The 10,269-nt window shown below is 37.7% G+C and overlaps 1 pseudogene; it reads right to left on the minus strand.

Annotated features, from left to right (window-relative positions):
- Positions 1-3,901: 3,901 nt before the first annotated feature.
- On the minus strand, positions 3,902-4,926 carry LOC111486605 (annotated as a pseudogene).
- Positions 4,927-10,269: the final 5,343 nt, after the last annotated feature.

The raw sequence follows: 10,269 nt of genomic DNA on the forward strand, positions 1-10,269 counted from the left end.
CATAGTTTGTAAACAAAAAACATATTCTATTTTCAATAAAGTTATTATTGTTATTTATTCAGTAAAGATTGTTATTGAATAAAGTGAACTTTACAATCATTAATCTAAATCCAATAAACTAAGAACACTCTGTTATAGTATGATTACTTGAACTATATGTAGAGACATAAGATTTGATCAAGTTCAAGTATATAGTCAAAATGATCTATAGTATAAGGATAAGACTGAGTACCTTATTCTAAGTACACTATGGATGCGACCTACTTTTGTATATGATATAAACAATGTGATCACTAAATTATACATGTGGAGACATGTGAGTGGGGGCGTCCTATGCAATGAGTATTGCATAAGATCGGATCATGAAGAAAATCACTCTCACTTTATAATGTCGTTTACTGTTGAGACTGATTTTCTTTTCATTCGATGATCTAGGTAACTCGATCTTAATCCTGAACTAACCATAAACTCCTGTTTATTCGGAATTATCCTTAGATTTGCATGGGTGAGAGTGACTCAAGTTTGTCAACTCAATAAGCCTCCTATTTCAGGGGTAAGACTGGGTAAATGGCTGGGGACGTGGGGTCAAGATGGAATTCCCTCCTACCCACTTTTAGGGATAGAAGAGAGGTAGTTCCCTTAAGTACTAACTCCATGTATTGAACATGGGGCCCCACCCTCTCATTGACCTGAGAGGGATCCGGTTTACTGGTTGGACCACAAACCAATTATTTATCAGAGGATCAGTGAGACATAAGAAACAAGAAGTAACTTCAGGGGTAAAACGGTGAATTTACCCAGCTCTAGTTACGAACAACCTGTGAAGGATCGACTTACTAATCATGGTTATATCAAATGGACAAAAATATATCTATAGTGAGGGGAGTGCAACTACTAGGCTATAGTGGAATGTCCTAGTAGTTAACGAATGTTGGTTAACAAGGTTAATGAGTTTAACCGGTTAATCTTGGATCATTGGAGCCCATGATCTATTGGTCCATTAGATCCCTCTGCTAACTCATATCATACTAAACCATAGAACAGTGTGACGAGTGAGTTCGAAGTGTTCGAATTCAAATTAGGGAGAATGCACTACATATATACGATATATTTAACCGCATTTTTGTTTTAGTTACGAATTAAACAAAAAGAGAGAATCTGAGATATTTAAATAAGATTTAATATCTAAATCAAATATGTGTCAAAATTAATTGGAATTGTCATTTGAATTAATATTAAATATTAATTAAATAGTTTAATTAATCTGAATTAATCATTTAATATTACTTTAATTTGAAATTAATAATTCAAATTGATTGTTGAATCAAAATGAAGAAAGTCAACCTGTTAACTTCATTTTATGAAAAAGTCTATGTTAGTGGAATTTTGAGGTGTCAAAATTTGGTTTAACCAAACTTGCATGCTTGCCAAATAAACCCCACAAATTTGAGTGGAATTTTGAGTGTCAAAATTTGGTTAACTCAAGCATGCATGCTTGCCACATAATCCCAAACATTTGAGTAGAATTTTGAGTGTCAAAATTTGGTGATCTCAAATTTGCATGAACATGCAAACATGACTCTATAAATAGAGTGATCATAATTCATGAAAGTTCTTATTGTTGGTGAAAAACCTTGAGAAAAACCTCTCACAATCACTCTCTTCATATATACAAAATCCATCCCAAGTTTAGTCACTCACCGGATTCCACAATCCCGTTCTAAGGCTGGAGGATAGTGGAGAAGACACTAGTAGTGGTTCAAAACCGGTTCGTGAGGAAAAAGGAATTTGAACTATAAAAGATTAGTATTCAAACTCATTAAGTTTTAATATTTATGAACATGCTCGTTATTTACTATAATTGATGTTCTAAAAGTGCCTAAGATCCAAATTGCTTCCGCATATGTTATATTAACATCTTCAGTTGCCTCAATTTTAGACTTAGGGGGAGCTTAAACCGATATTGAGAGCTCCAGAATCTTCATGAGTTGGAGATTGAACTTTTTCGATAATCCATCTGAAATATCAGCTCCGATCATAGCATTACCGACCTTGGTTTTAATCCTAGTTGTTGGATGTGATGATATGTGACTGTTCTAGATTGTATGCAATTTTGGAGGAGGTCCAACCGCTTAGATTGGAGGTTAGATGGATTTTGTGCAGATGGTCATTGTGGAGGTCCTAATTTTAGGGGTATTTTGATAATTTGCCACTTCCCAATATTTTGTTATTATTTTCCTTGAAAAATCCATAATTTTTCTAAAAATTCTTCGATCATTTTTTTTTATTTTTGAGCATCTTGAAATTCCAGGTAGATAAGGGATTAAAAATTTGAAAAGTTCATTAAAATTGGAAAAATATATTTTCGTCATTTTAGCTTACTTTTTCCTTTCCAATCCTTTTGGAAATGCCTTAACTCCTTTAATTCCTGGTTTAAGACCATTGTCGTTGCTCAATCTTCTTAATTTTTTTTTTTTCTTGGATCCTTAGGATCGTATTGAGCAGTTTATTCTTATTGGAGCTAATTTCCTTTATTTTTAGGGTATTATAGGTTAGCCCTTCCACCGTTCATCTCCACGGTGCATAACGTATTGCACGTATTCATGCTTAAAAAATATTTGATAGTCCCAACGTTATGGATTACAAATCTCTCTCAATGATGAGAACCCAAGTTATTCTAAGTTTAAGTACTTTCGAGAATCAAAATTTCTTTTAGATGTATATGATGTAACAAAAAAAAATAGATGACAAAAAATTTGTCCCACATCGATTAGATTGAGAAAGTGGGGAGTTGGACTTCGATATAAAAGGGAGATCCCTCGGCTTACTAAGTCACAACCATTGCTCTGATTCATCCCATTTGACCGGTTCAGAACTAATTAGATAATATATTTTCTGACGGCTCCAGCTCGACCTCTCGATTGATCTAGCTTGGGTTTGATACATTCATACCTTTCCTACCACTTTCGACTCTTCTAGAGGCATTTTTTTTTTAGTTTAAGCTTATATGGCTACTTTTTAAGTTCATTTCAACTATTTGAAACCAAATTTAAATTATTTTATGAAAATGAAGTGAGTCAATATCCATAATAGAATTCTTCAAAAGTGGTATATTTTGGTTCCCAAGGATTTCAATCATGATCCCCAAAATTTGAGATTGATCATCTACTTCTTCCTAAACATTGGCTCCTCAAGCTGGAAATTTGACACAAGGTATTTCGATAGAGAGCTTTTGTCCTTCCAATTGGATTGTAAGCTTTTTAGATTGCTAGAGCTGCAAAGTTATGCGAACTTCTAGTTCTTCTTACTTATGTATGTTCTGTAACAGCCTAGATCCACTGTTAACAAATATCGTCCTTTTTGTGCTTTCCCTTTCGAGCTTTTCCTCAAGGCTTTAAAACACGTCTGCTATGGGAAGACCTTTATAAATGATGTTTTGTTCTCCTCTCCAACCAATGTGGGACATCAAAATCCACCCCTCGGAGCCAGAGTATATTCATAAGGACACTTTTCAAAACAATTGTACCATGCACGTGGTGGCATTGAAGGAACTGTCACTGGTGGGAACTCGAAGGATTCAAGTGGCGGGGGTGGGTGCCTCCACTCAGGAAGAGGTCTAGCGACAAGCAGAGTCTGAGCAGAGGGCCTGCTTTCATCACTGCTCCTAAGAGCTTGCCTTCAGGAAATGGCTTCTTTCATCACTGCTTCTAAGAGCTTGCCTTCAGGCAATGGCTTCTCTAGAACCAATTCTACTACGGCCTGCGACTGTGCTTGTGGCGGCAGAGCTGTAGCGAACTGTGGTGGCGGAATTGGATCAATGGCAGGAGACGATACAATACTTTCTTCGCAATCTGACAAGGAGAAGCCATTGTTGGAATCAATTACTTTCCTTGGTTCATCTTCAATACTGGAAATTCCTGAATGTGGACCTGTTCTGTGCTGACTCGATCTTTTCATTTGCTTCTACTACAGCCACTTCGTTGGCATCAACCTTTGCACGAGCCAGCTCTTTGTCCAGAGTTTTCCTTTCCTCATTCATCTCCTGAATTTTGCGCTGATAATCTCTCACAGCATCCCAGCAGCCACACCACGCAGCAAGGACAGACTCCTCTAGCTCCCTCACAGTTTGTATTAAGTTTTCAATCTCTGCAACTTTCTGTCGGTGCATCTTGTCCAAGATTTTGTTTTCTTCCTGAAAAATTTCTATCTGTTTCATTAACTCTTGATTTTTGTTCTGTAAATCATCCACCATAGAGGCCTTGGCCAGGGCACTTTGAACAGTTCCTCATCATCAACCAAAGCCACTTCCTTTGATTTGATTAGATGATCCAGTGTTTTGTTGTCATCTTGAAGCTTTGCAATCTCCTGTCGTGCAAGCTAGAGCTCAGCCTCCAAAGGTGCAAGAATGTCTTCGATTGGAGGCATGTCATCATCCTTTTGAGTAGCATGAGCGGCAAATTGAGCTGCCATTGAAGCCTTCTCATCATTGATTTTCTTTATTTCAAGATTCTTGCTTGCAAGAAGAAATACTGTCAACTTTAATTTCTCATCGGTCTTTGATAGTTCTTCAGTAAGTTCTTCAACTGCCTTCTCTCTAAGCCGCTCAGACAACTTCAAAGCCTTGATCTTTGCCTGAGCTTCTCCGAGTTCTCTATCCTTATCTCGTACTTCATTCTCAAGCTGATTGAGCTCCACCGTCACGGGATCTGAGCCATGAAACAAGTTCAAGAAGTCGTCGGCGTCCATACTCGGCCTGACTATCGTCCGCCGCTGCGACAAGCTTTTCCCCTCCCTAAAAGATCTCGAGATCGTCAACGGCATCGGATTCGGTGCGGAAATCGGCGTCGACGTAGCCAGGGAATCCACCACCCGTCCGTTACTAACCTCCGACAAAAATCCATCTCTATCGCCAGATATCTCAGTCATAACTTGATTTATTCGAATCTCTCCCTTCTCCCCCTTCACATAACAAGAGGTTGTGCCACATAGACCTCCTCATCCAAGCGCTTTTTTCGTTCTGTCACTCCGTTTTGCTGTGGTGTAGAGGCTGCAGTAAGTTGTCGATGTGATGTACCACATAACCGCATGGTTTCTTTTGTTGCTTTTTCAACATGTGCCATAAGAAGCAATTTTTTCTGTTGTTACCGCTTCTAGAGCTTCAATTTCAGACAAACAACCTGTTGAGTCCTCCTTTTGTTCTACCATCTCTTCAACCTATGTCATGAGAAGCAACGGTTCATAAGTTTCAGCAAAATGAGCTTGTGATTCCTTTCCCTTATTTTTTTTGGGACATTCATACTGAAAATGACCAAGGTCATGACAATAAAAACACTCAACAAGAGTTTTGTTAAAACCTAGTCTCCCATGTCCTCGTCCTCTACCTCGAATTGTGCCACCTCCACGATTTGTTCTCCCTATACTGCTGTCAAGAGTGATCTTCAATTTCTGCTCTTCCACAGTATGTCTTTGCGTACGTTGTTCATGAAACAGTAGACTACTCTTCAATTCATCGATGGTCATGATGTCCAAATCGTTGGATTCTTCACTGGAGCAAGCCAGGTAATCAAACTTTGAAGTCATGGAACGTAGAATTTTCTCAATAATGCTAGCATCACTCATTTTTTCACCATAGAAATGTTAGATAAAACCTGAGTTTTTACAGTCAACTGCCTGATTTTGAACGCAGTCATAATTTCAGCTTTTCTCTCTCTCTCTTTTAGCCATCAATGTATATCATTGTTGAATAGCTCAAGTGGTTAGAGCATTGACTTAACAACACACAGGTCTCAGGTTCGAGTAGAAGAAAATGCAAAGTGTAAAAAACACACACATCGTGGGGCCCATCTCGGGCAGGCTCACGAAATCCTCCACGTTGTCGTAGTGTGCTGTCTACTCCTCACTGAAGAGAGGAATGGCTTGCACGTCTAAAGCTTCGCGACAACACCGGCGAGAACAACGGGTCCTCCTCCAGCCGCAAAGACGGTAAGAAGCCATGGATGGTGAACTGGCATGTGACCGGCGTGGCCCATCATGTGGCTGATTGTGGCTGATCCTGCTGCAAGCGAAAAGTGAGGCGGCGGTTAAGTGTGCATTAATTAAAGCACGTTCGAAGACCGAATGTGAGAAGAAGAAGCACGGCGGTTAAGGAGGGTGTTATCTTGCTTTCAATGTCCACCTCGTTACACCTCCCAATATATCTCTTGAGCTTTTTGCATTACTCCACCCAATAGACGAATATCCTGTTTCATATAATCCAACAATTCCCTCTTATTATTAATCAGATCCTCCAATTTCAGTTTGTCATATGGGATAGAGATAGAGCCTTTAGGGCCAAGATCGGGGCAAGATCCTCCAATTTCAGTTTGTCATATGGGATAGAGATAGAGCCTTTAGGGCCAAGATCGGGGCAAAGATTGTTGCCAAGGGAGCTCAGTTTGCCAGGGAGTAGATTCAAGGAGTCTCTGAAGCGGAATAACATCTTCTTACCAGAATAGACAGCTAACTCGTAAAGCCTATTGTTCCTTATCAGTGGTTTAAGCTTCAAGCTCTTGTGATGATATGCTAGGTGCTTAAGCAAGAGAATTCCATCGAATCTAGAGAAGTTGTGGAAGTAAATAGTTGATTTTTCTCTTCGAACAAGACTTTTGATCTTTAATACTAAGTCATAAAGTACTTTTGTACTCCTGTCTTCAAAGGAATCCAAGATTATTGAGTAGTCTTCACTCAAGTAATGAGAAATCCTACAGTTATTTATCTTATCACCGGGACAAACCTTCATTAGACCAGCAGCATAAGGCTTATGAATGTCATCAAGATATAGAGTCTCGATATCGGCAACTATGAATGATTTCAGCTCACTCCTACGTGGTTTGACTGCTGTGATATGGGTTGGATAGCGACTATGCATACCATGTTTGATCTTTCTTGCAGTAATAGGCTCCTCGATCTCACGCAATTTTCCTTCAATGATTGAAGAAAGTGTGTTATATCTCTCCTCCTCAGAGGGAGAAGGCCTATCCTCCTCCTTCTTTTTGCTGTCCATATAGACTCGGATCATGAGTCGAACTATATAATCTCCGTCGTAGACTTCTGCATATTTCTGAATATATCGAGATATATGAGCATAGACATCACTTTTTGGAATTAACTTACAATCCATATAAGTGAGGGGTATAGCCTGACAAAGCGTAAATGTGATCTCCTCCCCGAAAGAGCGCTTCATGGTTAAGGAAATTGTGAACTTACCGTAACCAGATAAGGAAGGGTAAGCTAACTGGTTTAAGAGATCCATGGTTGTAAGACTAAGTAGCGCAATCTCGTTAACAAGAGGGTAAGGCTCATTGAAGTAATATGATGCTATTATTAAACCAGGATGAGGTTCATGGTATGCAGTTCGTTCTATCTTTAGAAATAAGCGATTCAATAATTGTTCAGTAGTAGCATTGATTGTTTTATTTTTGTACGACGCACAAAGAATTCTTCAATTCATATGAAAATTGATTCCACTTTTCCTCATGTGATTTCCATGATTCATAATAACTATTATTTTCACCGCACACTTTTTTCACATAGTTACTGTAACAAGTGACTATTTCATTTATCTTTTTATCCCAAAGAATCTTGTTCTGCTTACTTATATTCTCTGGAATATTTTTAATTAAAAATTCAGTAAGATATTCCTTGGAAATAACATGATTTTCATAATCAAATGAATTTATACATTTAAGATTCTCAATAACATTTATATATATGAACTTGTTAATGATTGAAAGTGGAGGGCCCAAGCTACGAAAGACTTCGAGATAAGCCATTGGAATAAATCGGCTTTTCTCAACAGTTGTTATAAAGTTGTCGTGGACAGTGTATATAGGAGCATTACAATTCAGCATTTCTTCAACTACTTTCATAGCAATAAAGGCATCCTTCTGATGGATGAAATTGACGAAGGTAGAGATCTCTGTCTTCCAACGGTCTCTCTTAGAAGAAGACACTCTGAGAGTAACCCGACGCCTCTTCTTATGAAGTCGGTCATATACCCATATATAAGTTGACTCCATTTTCATATAATCCTGAACACTTGTAAAGTAAGTAACATTATATTTAACAGCACTATCCCTAGAAGACGCGACCCAGCCTATAAGGCGTATCAACCTGATCAGGCATTCCATTCCAGGATATTTTTCTTTGAAGAACTTAAAGCAGACAGAGGCCACATTAAAGCATTCCTTACTCGTAAGGTGTTGAGAGAAATGTACCATCAGATCGGTTGATGTGCTCATTACAGTTTTTCCATAGATAATTGGCATAAAGATTGATTTAACAATCTTACGAGAGAGGTGTTTGCAAACAACCGAACATAAATTTGGATCAAGTTCTGCTTTCATGAACTCCTTGAGCTCAACGAGGAAGTACAAATAAACATCTTGGATTTGATTTGGATTATCCAAAGATAGGAAGAGATTTGTTCTCTCAACCAGGCTCTCATCCAATAAAAAGTAACTCATAATCTGATATGCACTTGATGCTGCATCCTGGGTAATAGGGACAAAGTCTTTTAAAAACTGAAATTTGTGATTTAGCATTGCATAAATATTGGCTGCAAACTGAAAAGGCCGTTTAGCCAACGTTATGTTTTGAGATATAATTTTATTGTCTTTGTTATTAAAATTGTTGATAAAATCCACTGCTTCAACCATTGAGTTGAAAGACTTAAAATGGAAGAATGTTGATAAGCTAATTTCATCTCTTATATAAGAATTACACTTTATCTCCTCCTTCTAATGATTATGATCAGCAAACACAATCAGGCTTCGTGCTAGATCACACTCGTGGAAATGCAAAATACCACAGCGATAAATTCTACCTCTGAAGTCAAGAAAGGCGGGTAGGTAAAATTTATAGCCATCGTAAGCTCTTGCGAGATTGAGAATTAATCGTTCATAGCGAGAACGCTGGATAGTCTTAATCACAGTATGTAACAAATCGTTAAAGGAAAATTCATTGTATATCACCTCATCCTTCATGTGGAAATCCCTAAGAATGGGGCTAACATCTCTGATATTCATCGTTTCCAGAAATTGTGGCATAAGAAGACCATCGTCAACAAAATCGTCTTCATTTTCCATTAAATGGTTCAACCAATCACTGTTGATTGTAAAGGGCTGACACTGCAGCGCAATCATGACTTTACACATAGACTTGTAATCATTCTTATAATAAGAGGAATAACCTATATATATATATAAAAGTGATTTAGGTCACCAGAACTTAATAAGCGGTAACGATCATAAATCTCACCAGTCGGTCCACTTAGGTAACCCCCTGATAGATCAGAGAGATATCTTGGAGATTGATTCGGCGGACACGCACTCTTCCAATCAAGAGTTGGCATATCATAGGAAGGTTGAGCTTGATCGGAAGTAAAGTAACATCAAAATTACAGACAATGAATAGATTGCTTTCATAATAATAGCCACCTTTCGACTTTTTCTTAACACCACTACCAAAGGATTCCATTGTAATAGAACTGACCAATCCCCGCTCCTCCATAAACTCGAGTAAGAAGACACCGAAGGAAAAAGTCTCCGACTTTTCCATTTTATCAGACATACGAACATTAGAAATGCTCTTTTTAGAGGAGTGGGATTTTAATAACCTAGAATGTGTACGTACAGAAGAGTCAAGTTGATTAATTAAAGAAGCTGCACGAACCATACTTTCATATGTGTTGAAAACAATTCCCAGAACGTGAATAATTAATGCCTCTAGAGTATATTGACCGAACTCTTCAAGCATTTTTATGTCATCATCATCAGCTAATTTCTCAATTATATAATCCTTTGCACTCAATTTATCCTTCTGTATTAAGATTTTAATAAAGTTAGGAACAGCATTATATATTGAACTCTCGTCGAACTTCATACTGTCATCTTCTATTTTCTGTTGTAACTGACGTAATTCAATTTCAGATAAAGGAAACTTCGATTTATATTCTTCCATAAGATTCAATACTAACTGTTTATACAATTGTGATTTGCTCCTCTTAACGTCTTCTCCCGAAAATTTCAATTTATTTTTTTCCTCTAAAGAAGTATAAAAATGATTTAAAAATACAATTAGCTCTTGAGAATTTTTTTGCTTAGAATTTAAAAACGCTAAAATCCATTTATTTTGCATTGTGTTATTTTGTTGTTGTTGTTTTTCCTCGTTGTTGGTTTATCGAACACTGGGTATTAGACAAGATGTGTAAAGCATGTGTGATCCTGTCTC

The sequence above is a fragment of the Cucurbita maxima genome, unplaced genomic scaffold (assembly GCF_002738345.1).
Source record: "Cucurbita maxima cultivar Rimu unplaced genomic scaffold, Cmax_1.0 Cma_Scf00011, whole genome shotgun sequence".
In the NCBI taxonomy this organism is placed as follows: domain Eukaryota; kingdom Viridiplantae; phylum Streptophyta; class Magnoliopsida; order Cucurbitales; family Cucurbitaceae; genus Cucurbita; species Cucurbita maxima.